Source organism: Oryctolagus cuniculus, chromosome 17 (assembly GCF_964237555.1).
Source record: "Oryctolagus cuniculus chromosome 17, mOryCun1.1, whole genome shotgun sequence".
Classification (NCBI taxonomy): Eukaryota; Metazoa; Chordata; class Mammalia; order Lagomorpha; family Leporidae; genus Oryctolagus; species Oryctolagus cuniculus.
The window spans coordinates 59,159,422-59,176,760 of NC_091448.1; the positions used below are offsets into that span (position 1 = coordinate 59,159,422).

General features: G+C 46.8%; 1 protein-coding gene across 1 annotated transcript in view; it reads right to left on the bottom strand.

Moving 5' to 3' along the window:
• TEKT3 (tektin 3) overlaps positions 1–1,133 on the bottom strand; it is a 43,027-nt gene extending 41,894 nt beyond the window's left edge. Inside the window, exon 1 of the mRNA XM_051825164.2 lies at positions 1,000–1,133. The gene's annotated coding sequence lies outside the window, so the exon portion shown is untranslated. The remainder of the gene's footprint in view (positions 1–999) is intronic.
• Between the last annotated feature and the right edge of the window lie 16,206 nt (positions 1,134–17,339).

The window sequence follows — 17,339 nt, forward strand, 5'->3', positions numbered from 1 at the left end:
TCTCTATTCATTGGCGGGGTATGAATGGTGAAAACAGCCAGTGGTTTTACTAATAGGCAAAGTGTTTTGCTGTATCTTTCACACCCCGGGGAGCTCCAGGGCATACTCCCTGTGACTCATCAACTACTCTTCTTGACCTAGGCCTAGAGAAGCAGATACGTGTGCAATGGGAATGTGCCAAAAACACCTAACATTTGTAAAGGGGAACAGCCGAAAAGTCCCTGAGTAGGAGGCTGAGTTGCGTCACTTGTGATAAAGCCATAGGAGAATTACCACCTCAGTTACAATGAGTGACCCAGAGCATAGACAGCATTGTCCCATCACATACACTGGAAACATAACACTATCTATTGGCTTTTGGATAGATACATAAATATAAAAACAATCACTGTATCCTTGTAGCCAAGTACTGGAAGGAAAGTGAGAGGAGTGAAATACCTCACACCTGCATCTTGTGCCTGGAGAAGTGTTTGGTTTTGCTCTGAATTTAGGACTGGGTCCACAGATACTTACTATATTTACAGTGTGAAGTATTTCATTAAAAAAAATTTTTTTTAAGATACAGCAAAAACACTTTGCCTATTAGTAAAACCACTGGCTGTTTTCACCATTGACCAAGCAAATAGTTTTATGCATTTTTTTTAAAGTGTTGATTTATGTGCAAGATCTTTAGCAACCAGGAGGAAACATATGAGGGCTTGGTGCAATCTGCTAAAATATAAGTGACAACGTCACGGGCACAGCCAAGGAGCGCTGGCCCCGGGCCCCGGGAGAACACCTGGATTCCAGCGACTCTGCCTCTGAATGACATCTGCCCCTTGGACCCGGCTAACGATTGCAGAAGCAGCGGGAGGACAAGGGGCAAAAGTGGGGAGGAATCCCGGGTCCCCGCGACCCCCACGCTGGAATCCGAGACCAGGCGTTGTCACGCTGACTGGCCAACGCGGCGACCCTCTAGGGGTCTTGCAGCGGCAGAGAGGCGTTGACAAGACCACTCACCTGTCCGCGGGTGCAAGGGAGCGGCGGGGGGGCCAGGGTCGCAGCTCCACCGCCTACCTACCACCGCTCACTGAGACTCGGACCCGACCGCCGAGACGGAGCCCCGCCTTCCCCGCCTGTGACGTCAGCGCCCGCGGACCACTCAGCGGCCGCCGCGGGCCGGCTCGCTGAGATCCGATTGGTCAGTCGGAGGAGGGGCGGGAGGCGGGGGGCGGCTGCGGTCGCGGTTGCCAGGGACGCTTTGGCGCGTGGTAACCAGGGCTCCCAGGTCTGGGAGGCGGAAGGCGAGAGGGGCAACCGCAGGCGGAGGCCGCGGTGATTCGCCTGAGGCGCCAGACTCAGCGCTCTGGCAGCTAAGAGCGCGGCGGCCCATTCTAAGGCGCACCTGAGCTGTGGGCAGCGCGAACACCTGCCCTGGGATGTTGGCCAGCCGCTACCTCTGCACCTGTCCTCCAACAGCGCTTCCCCCAGACCCAGTGATTCCTGCCTCCTCCCTCCGTCTAAGGAACCGGTGGAGGACTGCCCCCCCATCCCCGTTTATTCAATGTTTCTGTGAACCTTAGCCTACACTGTAATTTCATCCAGGCACTCATCCACTCTTTTTACATCATTATTCATCCATGCTAGCCGCCTCCTTCCAATAGTGTAATAGGACTGCGCTTAACCGAGGAGGAAACTGGGGCTTGGAGAAGTGGATTGACCTAGGCAAGGTCACCCAGGGATAGAGTGAGCCCTAAAACTCAGATCCACGCCACTTCAATGCTGCACAGCCGCCAGGCTGTGTGAGGGGCAGAATTCACCAAGTTATGTGGGGGAATGATTAATGATAAAGACAATAAAGCCCTCATTTTTTTTTTAAGTTTGGGGGGGGGGGCTGTGTGAAACTCCACTGAAAGGTGAGGCAGGGGGACCTCCCAGGATAAGACAGCCCCTTCCTCAAAGGCTTTTGTGTAGTAACTGCTGATTGGAGGCCTGGCTCCCAGCTTTGCCAATTCAGAAACTTGATTCTGCCCATGCTCCAGGTTTATCAGAGGCTAACTCACGCCAACAAAACTCAGAGTAGACAAGTTAGAATGCCACCATTAAGGTTTCCATTAAGCAATCTGGTCCCTCTAACAAGGCAGATCAGCCCAGAATATTTCTCCCCAGGTAGGAAAACTACGGAAGACTTCCAGTGCTCGGAAGCTGCTCACTGGTCTGGATGCAGAACTGGGTAAGCCGAGCCTGGGCCACCACAGTCCACATCAGGGCACCCCCAGTCCTGTCCTGCCTTCCTGTGTTCTTCATCAGCAACTCTTCCTAATGCTGGCCTAAGAAATACTTCACTGTGAGCTGTCTTCTTAAAATGTTTTTTAGTATTTTTAAAAATTAATTTATTTGAAAGTCAGTTACAGAGAGAGATGAAGAAACACACACAGAGAGAGAGAGAGAGAGAGAGAGAGAGAGAGAGAGATCTTCCATCTGCTGGCTCACTCCCCAGGTAACTCCCCAACAGCCAGGACTGGACCAGACCAGAACCAGGAGCCAGGAGATTCATCCAGGCCTCCCACATGGATGGCAGGGACCCAAGTACTTGAGTCATTTTGTACTACTTTTTGCAAGCCATTAGCAGGGAGCTGGATTGGAAGTGGAGCAACTGGAACTCAAACCAGTGCCCATATGGGATGTCAGCATTGCAGGCCATGGCTTTACCTGCTATGCCACACCACTATGTATGTGTGTGAGTGTGTGTGTGTGTGTGTGTGTATGCTGCACTCTTGAAATTCAGGAGGGACCTTGCCAATGCCTATAGACTACGGACAATGCAGTAAGTGCTACCACTTTGACTCTCTGGGCTGCAAGACTGGCCACTACTCTAAAACAGATTTTTTTTTTTTTGACAGGCAGAGTGGACAGTGAGAGAGAGAGAGAGACAGAGAGAAATATCTTCCTTTTTGCCGTTGGTTCACCCTCCAATGGCCGCCGCGGCCGGCGCACTGTGCTGATCCGAAGCCAGGAGCCAGGTGCTTTTCCTGGTCTCCCATGGGGTGCAGAGCCCAAGGACTTGGGTCATCCTCCACTGCACTCCCTGGCCACAGCAGAGGGCTGGCCTGGAAGAGGGGCAACCGGGACAGAATCCGGTGCCCCGACCGGGACTAGAACCTGGTGTGCCGGCGCTGCTAGGTGGAGGATTAGCCTGTTGAGCCACGGCACCGGCTCTAAAACAGATTTAATCACCTGCAAGCAGTCTTTGAGTTCTGCACACATCGGCGTGCCCACCATCACTGCCAATTGAATAGCAAATGTATTCAGTGTCTGACTTAAAACTACAGGAGCGAATAGAACAGAATTGGATCTTTTGAATGATACAGTCTGTGGGTTTTATAAACCACATTAAAATTTCAGGTTGAGAGCATGCATTTAGCCTAGAAGTGAAGATGCCAGTGAGGACCCACATCGGAATTATTTTCAGCTTCTAATCAACAAAAGCTCAGTGGACAGGGGAAGAGATACCAGATAAGAGAAGAATTCATGACCCATTACTTTCCACCCTCCTCCCTCATTTCATACCAACAAAGTCTCTGCTCCCCAAAAACCTATGTACCCACCTTCCCCATCTCCTGCTTTTCCCAATAAAACGCCCTGTAGTTAACTTGCAAGGGCAGAGGGGAAGTATATTGGCGAGCACAGAGTCTGCCTTAAATGTAGTATCCTACTACATCAACTCTCATCTCCGATGGTGTATAGGCTGAACAGGATTGAGCAGTCTGGACCTAACTTTGTTGGGGTAACACTTGGGAAGCCAGTATCCCATATCTGTGTGCCAGTTCCAACCCTGGCTGCTCTGTTTCCAATCCAGCTCACTGCTAATGCACCTGGGAAGTAGCAGACAGCATCCCAAGGCCTTGGGCCCCTGCCACCCACATGGGAGATGAGGATGGAGTTCCTGGTTCCTGGCTTCCACCTGTCTCAGCCTGGCTGTTGCAGGCATTTGGAGAGTGAACGAGTGAAAGAAAGTGCTCTCTCTCTCTCCCTCTTTCAAATAAATACATCTTTTTTAAAATTATATAGATACCTCTCAAAAAATTTGTTTTGGGGCCAGCACTGTGGCACAGCAGGTAAAGCCACCGCCTGCGGTGCCGGCATCCCATATGGGCACCAGTTCATGTCCCGGCCGCTCCTCTTCTGATCCAGCTCTCTGCTATGGCCTGGGATAGCAGTAGAAGATGGCCCAAGTCCTTGGGCCCCTGTACCCACTTGGGAGACCCAGAAGAAGCTCCTGGCTCCTGGCTTCGGATCAGCTCGGCTCTGGCCATTGCAGCCATCTGGGAAGTGAACCAGCAGAGGGAAGATACTCTCTCTCTCTCTCTCTCTCTCTCTCTCTCTTTCTCTCTCTCTTTCCACCTCTTCTTGTCTCTCTCTACCTCTCCTTGTCTCTCTCTCTCTCTAACTTTGATGTTAATCTTCTAAAAATGTGTTTCATGACTATCAAGTCTTTGTCAGAATCAAGAGGTGGATTCTCTTTCCTCCACTTTCACAGTGGAGACTTCCTAGAATGCTGATTTGTCTCTGATTACAATAGAAGGCAAAACAACCTGCGTGTAGCTATCCAGTCTTGCTCTCCTCATCAGTTCCGTAAGCCCAGGCATTTCCCTTCATTTCTTTATTCCAGTGTGTGGTATCCTAGCTGCCACAAGAGACATCCTCCAACACTTGTTGAATGAACACTTGCATGCGTGATGCTCTGGGGGAGGGAGGTCATCAAAGGCGAGGAAGCGGGGAAGGCACAAAGCAGATGGTGCCCATCTTATCATTTTGCCTTGTGACAACTTCCTTATCTGCTACATTTTCACCCCCTCTGCCTTACAGTGGCCAACCTCCTCTCTAGCCCATCACTCAGCGTCAGGATGCCATCAGCCCGTCCTCAGCTCTACTTCCTCACTGGAAATCAAGTGTGCGCTGTGTGTCTTCACCCCTAGGATCCTCCCACGATGTCCATCCTCATGGCTGCTCGTGCCCACATTCCTCCTCCTACATTCCTCCTTACAAACTACAGCTGTGCTACCAGGTCACACTTTGATGTTCCTCTTCATTAACATGCTCATGGTCTTGCTACACAAAGAGCCATCTGGCTCCAAACTCCTGTTTTACCGCTAAATTCCCAAGACTCATGGTGAACGCAAAACCTAACCTGTAAGGGTATGAAGACCAAGTCATTACCCGTGCTCACCTCTTCCCCTCTACACCTCAGCACCCCCCATCTCTTCTCTTACGTCTATGCCCCAGCCTCAGAAGAAGATTTTTCTCACTAGTGCTTACCCAGAACCACATCGTGCCCCACCACACAGATACCCACTCTTGCCACTTCCACTTCTCTTTCTCCCCAGAGAACGTCCCTCCACCATCAAACACACTCCAAGCATTGCTGTTATGGAATTAAGCCACTGGTGTTTCCTGCCTCTTCAGGTCATCAGCCTACGGCTCCCTGCCTTGCTCTGTCAGATGCCTAGGTAGTGATGTATGTTTGATATGGATTCCAGAGCTCGAGGACTCGAGTTCTGCATCTGCACTGTCAATCCCTGTGTCTCCATCTCTCACCTGGTGTCTAGCCTAGTACAACTCAATCTATGCAGGGCAGCCAGCTGCCCACACCCTCCAAGATGGCTTTCCCTCCTCCTCCAAGACGACTCCTGGAGCTAAATGAGCATCTCATCCATATAAATTATGTTCTATAATGTTCAACACAATCTCCTTAACGGTAGCAAGGAGCCAATATTTAAAGCAAAACATTGAAACCTTTTTTTTTCCCTCTGCTTCCTAATTCCTCATTGAGATAACACCATGGGCTAGAATTTCCTCGTTCATTCATCCCACCACCCTTTACTGAATGCTGGCTGCCACATATCAGGCTCCAGGGAGAAGAGAACAAATAGCACCCTGAAGAAACTGCTCACCTAGGAAAAGCAGACCAATGGCAAACTCTCAGGTGAGTCCAGTGGTTCCAGATGCTGTGCTGGACATCGTCCAGGCACGGTGAGGGCACCATGGTGGCGACTCTTCTTTGCAATTAGGGAATCAAAAATTGAGTGTGGAAATATTCCAGGCAGCAGCAGAAACCCAGAGATAGGAGGTGGCTGGGAAGACAGACTGGCTTCTTTAATGTTCTCAGATCTGACCCTACCTGCTTGTCCTTCTCTCTGTAACATTGTCCATGTTCACATCCCACATCAGCAAACGTTTTCCCTCCTCATCACCTGCCCCAAACTTAGACTCCTTCCCCTTTTCAGAGCTCTCTTGGACTACCCCAATTCTCACTCATCGTTTTTTAATCTGACTCTCAATTATACTAAATACTCTCAAATTTGACATTCCGTTTCTTCCCCACCCCCCATCCTTTAAGAGCTAGAGAATTATAGAAAAACAGCCATATAGAGTATTCCCATCCTCTGGTTCACTCCCCAAAATGTCTGCAAGGACCAAGGCTGAGTCACATGGAAGCCAGGAGATAGGAACTCAACCCAGGTCTACAGCATAGATGGCAGGGTCCCAATCACTTGAGCCATACTGCTTTCTCCCAGGGTCTGCATTAGCAGGAAGCTAGAATCAGAAACAGCCAGCACCCAAACCCAGATACTCCAATATGGGACGTTGGTGTCTTAATCATTAGGCCAAACTCCCATCCCTCTTTTATTTTCAATTGACAAATAAAACCTGTATGTACTTGTGGTTCACAGCAGGTTTTGAATGGTGAAATCAAGCTAGTTACCATATGCATTACCCCATATATATCATCCTTTGTGGTGAGAATATTTCCATCTATTCTCCAAGTGATTTTCAAGAATCCAATGCACTAACCATAGTTCCCAGGAATGTACAATGGATCTTTTCAACTTCTTCCTCCTGCCTAACCGAAATTTAATCAGTATCTCCCCAACCATGCCCTGAGCAGTCAAAAATATTACGTATAAAATTTCAGAAATGAACCATTCATAAGCTTTAAATGATGCTCATTATGAGCCACGTGTTGAAATCTCACACTGACCCACTCCATCCTACCTGGGATGGCTGCATCCCTGTGCCTAGCACCTCCCTAATGGATGCAACGCCGCTTGTTAGTCACTCAGTAGTCCTCCCAGATATCAGATCAAATGTTGTGGATTCACAGTTCTGTGTCCAGGTGACCCTTATTTTAAATTAAAATGGCTCCCAAAGGGTAAGAGTGGTGAATCTGGCAAACCAGATATGCCAAAGGGCAACTGTACACTTCTTTAAGGGAAAAGGTAAATATTATTGAATTAATAAGAAAAAAAAGTATGCTTGGGTTGCAAGAGTCTATGGTGAGTCATTGTGAATCATCTCTTACTGTGCCTAATTTATAAATTTCAATTTATCATAGACATATTTAGGGAAAGCATAATATATGTAGGACTCAGAACTGTCCTTGGTTTTAGGCAGCCACTGGAGGTCTTTGAATGTAACTCTCATGCCGAAGGGGGGAATTATTACCTTCTGTGTGCTGTGAAATGTATTGATTGATGTTTTGTCTCACACATGAGCACTCTTTGCATATACATGTGAGCACACAAGCAGAAGGCTATTGTATTACCATAATGCAAGTCAGAGTTAACATTTTAAAATATTTTTTGGAAAGACAGAATTATGGGGTGGAGGAAGAAAAGGAGAAAGAGAGAGAGAGAAGAGAGAGATCAATATTCCATGCACTGGTTCACTCCCCAAATGGCTGCAACAGCTAGAGCTGAACCAGGCTGAAGCCAGGAACCAAGAACTTCATCCAGGTCTCCTGCATAGACAGCAGGGGCCCAAGTACCTGGACCAACATCCACTACCTTCCCAGGCACCTTAGCAGGGAGCTGGACCAGAAGCAGAGCAGCCAGAATTTGAACTGACACTCAAATAGGATGTGCCGGCATCACAATCAGTGGCTTAACTCACTGCACCACAGCACCATCCCCCACAGTTACTATTCATTGAACTCTCTGTGCCATGAATCATATACTATGCTAGGGTTTTGCATATAGTATCTCCTGTATTGCTCCTCATAGCTATGCAGCTGACTAGCAATATTTCCATTTCGTAGATGAGGTTAGATGAGGCAATGACAGTTTGGAGGTCAGGTGGCTTGACCAGAGCCATGCAGACACCAAGAGGAAGCATCATGCTCTTGAATCCAGGACTGTCTGGCTTTGTTCTCCATGGTTATCACCTCTAAACTACAAGCAAATAAATAAACTTGAAATAAATGATACATTGAAAACACAGTGCCGGCCATCAGGAAGTAGCTTTGCATGATGGGGCCATGTCAGACACTGCTCTTGACATTCATGGACCACTTTGGGAGAAGAAGGTACTACTGCATGGGCCCTTGGTGAGTCATGCTGACAGCCTGTTGCCTTATCTCTGAGACAGACAACAGCAGATAAGGCTGGCGCTGGGGCAAAGTCCGGGGGTGGGGGAGGGACAGGAGCGAAGGTTTTAAAGTCAACCTTTACCGATGTAAGCAACTTTAATAAAACCGTCTGAACAATGACACTCTCTAGATGGGCGAGCAAACAAATCAAAGTGGCCAATCTAAGGGAGTTTAAGCAGAACCTCTAAGTTCTAGGACTGGAGTTCTTCAGGGTGACATTTGTGGTTAGCACAAAATGCAACGGAACCACAAGAGCATCAACTTCAATTGGCTGCCTAAGATCCTCGAGAAGTCTACAAGAGAGTAACGGTGCAACGGACAAACATTAGCTCACCCTGGATAACAAAGCAGGAGAAAAGGAAGGGAAGTTTGGTCAACATGCATGTGGACAGGCGAGTGAGCACGGAGCCCAGCTGCCTCCTGCTTCCATCACCACAGGGACAGCCTTTGGAGACTGACAGGTTCTAGAAGCTTCCTTTGCTCACCTCTCTAACACGGGAAAAAGAGAAGTCTTCTTGCATTAGACTGATCTTTCCCAAAGTGTGTTCCTTGAATGGTGCAATCATTCCATGCATGACTCCTCTACAATGAAAAATATCGGTGTGTTTCTGGCACAAAAAGATGTTTGGTTTTGTGGGGCTTTTTTGAACAGGAGAATTTTAGAGACTTTGATGTGCCAATTTACACTTTCCTGTGGGATTCTAATCACTGTGGACATTTTAAAATTCAGGATAGTTGTTAACATCTCCAAGGACAATGGTGTTCCATAGAACACAATTTGTAAACCGGCTTTAGCATGAACGCTTAGAATTCAATGTGTCCTAGCCGGCGCCGCGGCTCACTAGGCTAATCCTCCGCCTTGCGGCGCCGGCACACCGGGTTCTAGTCCCGGTCGGGGCGCCGGCTTCTGTCCCGGTTGCCCCCCTTCCAGTCCAGCTCTCTGCTGTGTTCTGGGAGTGCAGTGGAGGGTGGCCCAAGTGCTTGGGCCCTGCACCCCATGGGAGACCAGGAGAAGCACCTGGCTCCTGCCATCGGATCAGCGCGGTGCGCCGGTCGCAGTGCGCTGGCTGCGGCGGCCATTGGAGGGTGAACCAATGGCAAAGGAAGACCTTTCTCTCTGTCTCTCTCTCTCACTGTCCACTCTGCCTGTCAAAAAAATAAATTAAAAAAAATAAAACTTAAAAAAAAAAAAGAATTCAATGTGTCCTAAAAATATGTTTTAGCGGGGCCAGCGCCGTGGCTCACTTGGCTAATCCTCCGCCTTCGGCACCAGAATCCCATATGGGTGCCGGTTCTAGTCCCGGTTGCCCCTCTTCCAGGCCAGCTCTCTGCTGTGGCCCGGGAGTGCAGTGGAGGATGGCCCAAGTGCTTGGGCCCTGCACCTGCGTGGAAGACCAGGAGGAAGTGCTTGGCTCCTGGCTTCGGATCGGCATAGCTCCGGCCATGGCAGCCATTTGGGGGGTGAACCAACGGAAGGAAGATCTTTCTCTCTGTCTCTCCCTCTCACTGTCTGTAACTCTACCTGTCAAATAAATAAATAAAAAAAATATGTTTTAGCCAGAAAAGTTAAATAATGGCGTCCCTGTTTAGCTAATTGCAGACTTCTTCAAAAGCAATACATAAATAATTGCTTTATCTGTGTATTCACTAAAGGGTTCTAAATCATTGTGATTTAAGTCTAGAAGTGTGTGTGGGTGTGTTGGTGTGCATGTGTGCATGTGTGTGTGTGCGTGTGTTAACGGGTAGTTCCTGGAAAGAGGAAAGAAGGGAAATAAGATTAAGAGAGGTGAAAGAGGTACATGGGGATGTGAATTTTGATGGAGAAGAGTAGTGTTTATGAAAAGGAAATAGAAAACACAGCCTTTATGGCCAACTCTCTCTAATCTGCTTATTCTTTCTAAATCCTTTTAAATCCGTAATTACATTTTTAGGGCTCTTTAGCCAAGGAAGTTGGAAATAGTTGCATTGTGGAAGATGTTATAGAGACGGTTACCATCCACGTTTTAGAATAGTATAGGTTCTGGAAGTATACAGAGTATTTCCAAAAGTTCATGAAAGGGGCCGGCACAATGGCATAGCAGGTAAAGCCACCACCTGCAGTGCCGACACCCAACATGGGCACTGGTTCGAGTCCCGGCTGCTCCAAGTCCAATCCAGCTCTCTGCTATGGTCTGGGATAGCAGTAGAAGATGGCCCAATTCCTTGGGCTCCTGCACCCATGTGGGAAACCCAGAAGAGGTCCCGGCTTTGGATTGGCACAGCTCTGGCCATTGCAGCCACCTGGGGAGTGAACCAGTGGATGGAAGACTTCTCTCTGTCTCTCCTTCTCTCTGTCTGTAATTCTACCTCTCAAATAAATAAATAAATATTTTAAAGTTCATTGAAATATAATTAAAAGATTAACTTGTGTGGGAACATTTTTTGAAACCCAAGTATATGAGGGGACTTCAAAAAGTTCACGGAAACTGTGTATCATGAGAAAAATGTGCCTGCATTTCGAAATACTTTACATCAAAATAAATTTATCATTGTCCTTGGAACTTAGAAACATACAAATGATGTTTTATTCAAATGTGTGTCACCAATATCAATGACATAATTTTCCCTTGAGTTCTATGTTGGGAATTGGTATTTGGTGGGGGGGGGGGGATAGCAATGTCACTGAATATGGGATTCAAATACACTTAATGTACAGAAAAAGTCTCATGGAAGAGTGATTAGGGAACTTAACTGGGTGTGTGATGCATTCATTGAGAATTTCTACCGTTTACAACATCAGTAAGATGATAACTGTCATCACTGTTGTGTTTTGCTTATGTTACTAGGCTATTTCCAGGGGTGTGTAGCACAGTCAGCTTTTTCAATTGGGTAGACTCTTTCGTGGCAGAAATTGCAGGGCACACCTTGCTGGAAGCATTTCAGAAAGCCAAGGTATGGAGACCCAGTCAAGGATGAGATATCATCATCTAGATCCCATGCTTAGCAGAGAGAAGAGCTGTGATTCAAGAGGGTAATTGATGGGCGCAAGGTCGCATTTTTGCTGCGGTGTGCAGACCACGTGGAAAGCAGTGGACTTCCGCCGTAGGTTCTGTTTCCATGAGACCATTATCTGATTGTCATGTCTTCACTTGCTGTCTCTCCCATTAGACTAGGAGTCCCGTGAGGATGGGGATCATGCTCTTTCCATCTTAAACACAGGAAACCATGGTTAAAGCACCTGCTCTGGACTGGCTTCACACACGTCATCCATACCTCTCACAGTAACCCCACAAAACTGTTAAAAATTATTCTCCTTTTTCAGGGACTTGGAAGTTAAGTGACGTGACTGAGTTCACATTAGCAGAAGGGGATACAATTGGAATCCAGTCTAAGACCGAAAGCCTGTGCATTGTTGTTATATAAAATATTTTTTGTACACTGTAATTATACAAATGACTGTACATTGTTGTTATGCATTCTTCTTCTTATCCTTAGCACCTGCCATCAGACTTGGGGTACGGTGCTCATCTAGTATATATTTATTGAATGAATGAAGGAAGGAAGGAGTACCATATTGAGAGGGAGAGAGACCAGCTTCCCTTTGAACACTAACTGGTGATGTGATCCTGGGCAAATCTACAAATCACCCCCAGGTCAGTTGAATCAACCCACAAAATGAAGACTATGATGATGCTCCTCTAGTCTCAAAGAAGACAACCCAATACTCTATGAATTCCTTTCCAGAGAATGGGCTGGCATTTGGATGTTCACTTGCAAGTGCTCTGGAAACGCCCACCTACTTCTAAAGGAGCTGAAGGTGGCTGGCTTCTCTTTTCCTCGGGAAGAAATGTAACTCAAGGGAAAAGGACCCCAGATGGGCCAGATCAGGTGAAGTGTGCTATAGAATATTCCACAAGCACTAGCACATATGAGATAGCTGAGTGATGATTTGGTCTCTGTGTCCTAAATATTTTCTTATATGATCTAGGGCCTCCCTGAAATTTAATCTTTAAGTTCCATTTAGTGACAGTCCTATGTCATAAATTAGTCATCAATGACAACTCACGTTAACAGTGGTAGGAAGATCCTGACAATCTAAAGGAGATAAAGATATATAGAGAGGGAAAGAAACTATTTTATATGATCTTGTTTAGAGTCATAAAATGATAAATGCTGGGTTACAGATAGTGCGGAGTTATGGGTTGTATTTTGTTCTTAAAAAAAAAAAACTGGGAGAATACAGCTTCAACTTTTTGTGTGTTTGTCAATTTAAAGGCTACAGGAATAAGACACTTTTAAGTTTAATGTGCATTATAGCATTTTATTCATTCACATTCTGCTGTCCAGACAAGCCACAAAACAATGAATCAAGGCTGCTTAAAATATCGACATTTTAAGGTCTGAAGCCATTTTGTAATATGCTTTGTAAGATTCCATAGAAACCATGCATTGTTCTTTTAAAAAGTAACTGTTACAGGGCTAGCACTGTGATGGAGCTGGTAAAGCCGCCACCTGCAGTGCCAGCATCCATATGGGCGCCAGTTCGAGTCCCAGCTCCTGCACTTCTGATTCAGCTCTCTGCTATGGCCTGGGAAAGCAGTGGAAGATGGCCCAAGTCCTTGGGCCCCTGCACCCACGTGGGAGACCTGGAAGAACTGCCTGGCTCCTGGCTTCAGATTGGCACAATTCCAGCCATTGTGGCCAACTGGGGAGTGAACCAGTGGATGGAAGACCTCTCTCTCTCTCTCTCTCTCTCTCTCTCTCTCTGTCTGTCTCTCCTTCTCTCTGGGTGTAACTCTGACTTTCAAATAAATAAATTAATCATAAAAAAAAGGAAAGAAACTGTTACAAGTAGAGAGACATTGACTGGTCCAAACAGATTGGTTTCTACCAGCATTTCATCCAAACATGCCAAAAGGACCTTTATTATATTACAAAAATTAGCTTGTGAGTTCAGCTGCCCGAGGGAAGACATCAAAATGTTGTCAGGATGAATCCAAAGTGTCAGAGAAAATCATAAACTGAACACTTTTAATTCATGGTCACTTAAGCAATCATTGAACACTGCACAGCCCTCGTTAGCCTGCAAGGCACGAGTCTCGGGAGGTGACAGACAGTGGTGTGCTGGAACCGGCTCATCCTGGGGTGCAAGGAGCCACTGTGAAATTCTCAGCAACTTTGCAACCTGGTTGTTAACTCAGCTGTTATTAAAAACTAAATTACAGAGACAGACATATGGTCTGGCAGTTAAGACAATGGTTGCACTTTGAAATGTTCAAGCCCTTGGCTCTGATTCCTGACTACAACTTCCTGCTAATGCACACCCTGGGAGGAAGCTTTGATGGCTTGAATAATTGGATTCCCACCACTTGTGCAGGAGATCTGTGTTGGGATCCTGACTCCCAGCTTCAGCGTGCCAGTCCACAAATATGGCCATCTGAGGCATGGGCCACTCTCTCTCCATCTGCCTATCAAATAAACAAATGAAATAAACACATTTAAAAGGGTGGTAGTAAATACTCAAAACCATCACTTAGTAAACATTTTACATTTTACTGTTTGTTATCCTTGAGCTTATATTCATCTGTTGTATCCTCATGATGGGAACGCTGCATAAAGTGGTATACAGAAAATCTCATAAACATGAGTTTGTGGAAATGAAATTGAAGCTGGATGTAGCTAGATGAGCTGTATTTTTATAAAATATTTGGAATGGCATTTGTCCTTGATTTAATAAGAAAGTTAATTTAGCTGTGTTGACATTGTTGAAAATAGTTTATCTTTTGTTTATAAACTGGAAACAGCCGGAGTCTGGCTCTTGTTGGCTGGAGTCTGGTTTCTGTCTGTCTTGTCTGATTTATCATCTGAGGTCGCCAGCCTGCGGAGGCGCAGGTGGTAGACAGGGGACTGCACCTTCTCCAACCTGAGCCTGTGCCTCCATGGCCCTGCCGCTGTCAGCTTCAGAGGCAGCATAGGCCACGCCCTGCTGAGGGTGGCCTCTTTGGCTAACCCTCTGAGTGGCTGTCACAGCCAGGCCATGTCCTCTGGCATCCTTTGACAGTGGGCTGGGGCTCAGGTTCCCAGTGCGTCCTCACTCCCAACAGTGGACTTCTGAATCTCCTTGAAGAAGAACTGCCCTTGCCAGGATCCACATGTGAAAACCTGCAAGTGCCTAGAACCCAGGGTGTAAGAACCCCAGCTCCCTCGCCAACTAACGGGTGCCACTCTAAGATGTGATGTGCCTGTCTCCAGAGTTTTACCCTCCTGGGACTCTGCCTGCTACTCCACTCCTGCTTCTCTCACTTCCCTTCTGGATGCCATGGCCTCATTCCTCTACCAGCTTATCCTGGTAGGACACATCCTTAAAAATCATTCTCCCACTAATTCTCAGATCTGCTTGTAGGGAATCCAACCATGTTTCCTATGGCATGTTACCCATCCCCCTTTGGCAGTCCTGGTCACAGCCAATTGAACCACAGGTTGGCCACCCAGCTCCAAAGCAGCTCAGGGTTGGCAGACTGAGGTGGCCCAGCCACACAAAGTCAATCTCAATGAGTCCCTCTTCCAAGAGGCTCGATCTTGAGTCATGTAGAGATAGTGAGTCATCGAATGCAATGTTGCAAAACTTGATTTGAGATTTCTAGTCTTGGTCTGCCACAGAATGAGGACACAACCCATAGGCCTATTGCATCCTAATGACTTTCTAGTCTCCAAGCAAGCTCTCCTTTCCATGGGTTCTCTTAATTCTGTGGGTCTCCCTCCCATCATGCTCCTTACTCAAGGTAATCAAATGTCTATAGTTGTCCAAAAGCCTAAAATACAAGCTAGGAATCAGCTTATTGTGGACCTGATATTCTGGCCACTCATGGCTAGATTCTTCAGGGAAATCACCCTGAAAATTGTCAGAGAGGCCATAATGATTGAAGTGGAAACAACATGGAGCCAAATTAGTCTTCAGATAAGTTGGAAGATGGAAGGAAATCTGTCTGTGATATTACACAGTCGGAAGGAAGCAGACTAGTCTTATTGCTTGAGGTAGAGAAAAAAGCTGAAATTCTGTCTTCCTGGAAGATGGCCCAAGTGCTGGGTCCCCTACCACCCATGTGGGAGACCCAGATGGAGTTTCTGGCCCTGAACATTAAGGCCATTTGGGAAGTAAACTTGCAGAAGGAAGATCTCCCTCTCTCTCTCTCTCTCTCTCTCTCTCTTCTCTTTCTTTCTCTTTCTCTCTCTCCCTCCCTCCCTCCCTTTCAAATAAATAAATAATTCTTTTTTTTGAGTCTTTGATGCCTTTGGCTCAAGAAAACTCTTTAGTTCTATTGATGAAAGGACTGAGCTAGAGTGGAAACATAGGCACACTATCTTGGAGTTGCTTTCTAACTATATTAAAAAGAGCTTCCAGCCGGCGCCGCAGCTCACTAGGCTAATCCTCCGCCTTGCAGCGCCGGCACACCGGGTTTTAATCCCAGTCGGGGCACCGGATTCTGTCCTGGTTGCCCCTCTTCCAGGCCAGCTCTTTGCTGTGGTCCGGGAGTGCAGTGGAGGATGGCCCAGGTCCTTGGGCCCTGCACCCCATGGGAGACCAGGAGAAGCACCTGGCTCCTGGCTTCGGATCAGTGCCATGCACCAGCTGCAGTGCACCGGCCGCGGCGGCCATTGGAGGGTGAACCAATGGTAAAGGAAGACCTTTCTCTCTGTCTCTCTCTCTCACTGTCCACTCTGCCTGTCAAAAAAAAAAAAAAAGCTTCCAACAAGAGCTCAAGGAAGACATCCTTATCTAGAAATGCAGAATTGACCCATCTTCGGGGTATCAGGGGAGGCAGGATGTGAGCTGAGAGATAGCAGAACTACAACCCTCCATATTGAAAAGGCAAGGCCAACATTTTACAGATGCAGCAAATGCAAACAAATACAATTCATGCTTGTCTGGATCCAACACTATCTCCCCCACTGCCAGCCCACACTTCTCTAAAATGCTTGTAAAATTCCCAAGGACTCCTCAAAGGCCAATATTTAGCTCACCAGAGTCACAATCCATAGACATTTCTGCTCTGTTAGAACATTCCCAAGTGCAGAACATGACGCATCAGAATTTCCCAGAGCGCTTTAAACATGTCATGTTCAGGCTCTCATCCCAGGAGGAACTGACTTAGTGAGCCAGGATGGCGCTGGGATTCATACATCCTTCACAACGAAGAATTTGACTGGATTTCACCAAATCTTGCATTTTATGCAGATGGTCCTTACTTAACATTAATCCCGAAGATTTTTAAAGGCAAAGAAACCAATTTGTATTCAGAGTTCTTTTGTTGGATATTTGTATAGGTACAGAGCCTATAAACAATTTCTTTTTGGCCAATTTTTTTGCCTATCAGATTTTTTAAATAGTTACTTACGGGTTTAATAAGTTTACATTTTTTTAAGTCTTCAGAGGAACCTCCAAACCTTTCACAGTTCTTCCTCATACACCCATTGAAGCACACACTGACTTGGAAAGGATCTTCTGCATACTGAATTGAAGGAGGTCGAATCAGAGCAGATGAGATCTGTAAGGCTCCTAATAGCTCCCCAGTCCAGCTGCCTTTACTGGATGAAGAAATTGAGGCCACCAAGTTTCATTGACTTGCCCAAGTCACCCAGGTGGCTTGGTACAAGGGTCTTCTATATCCCACGGTCTCTTCCCTACACCTGGGAGGCCTGGAGTGAGTATTCTCACTGGAACTTCATTTCTGGCGCCATTCTGCCAAAAGCATTTCAGGCCAAATGGAGTAGAAACAGCCACACCACCTCAGAAGCCACCCAACTGAAGCAATGCTGGCTCCTCTCCACTTGATCAGGCCCATCTGCCACTGCCTGAGCCTTCCCTAAGGAAGGGTCTTCAAGATTAAAAGCAAAATAAACTAAACAAAAAGCCAAGTGGCATTTGGCCTAGCAGACAAAACATTGGTTAAGA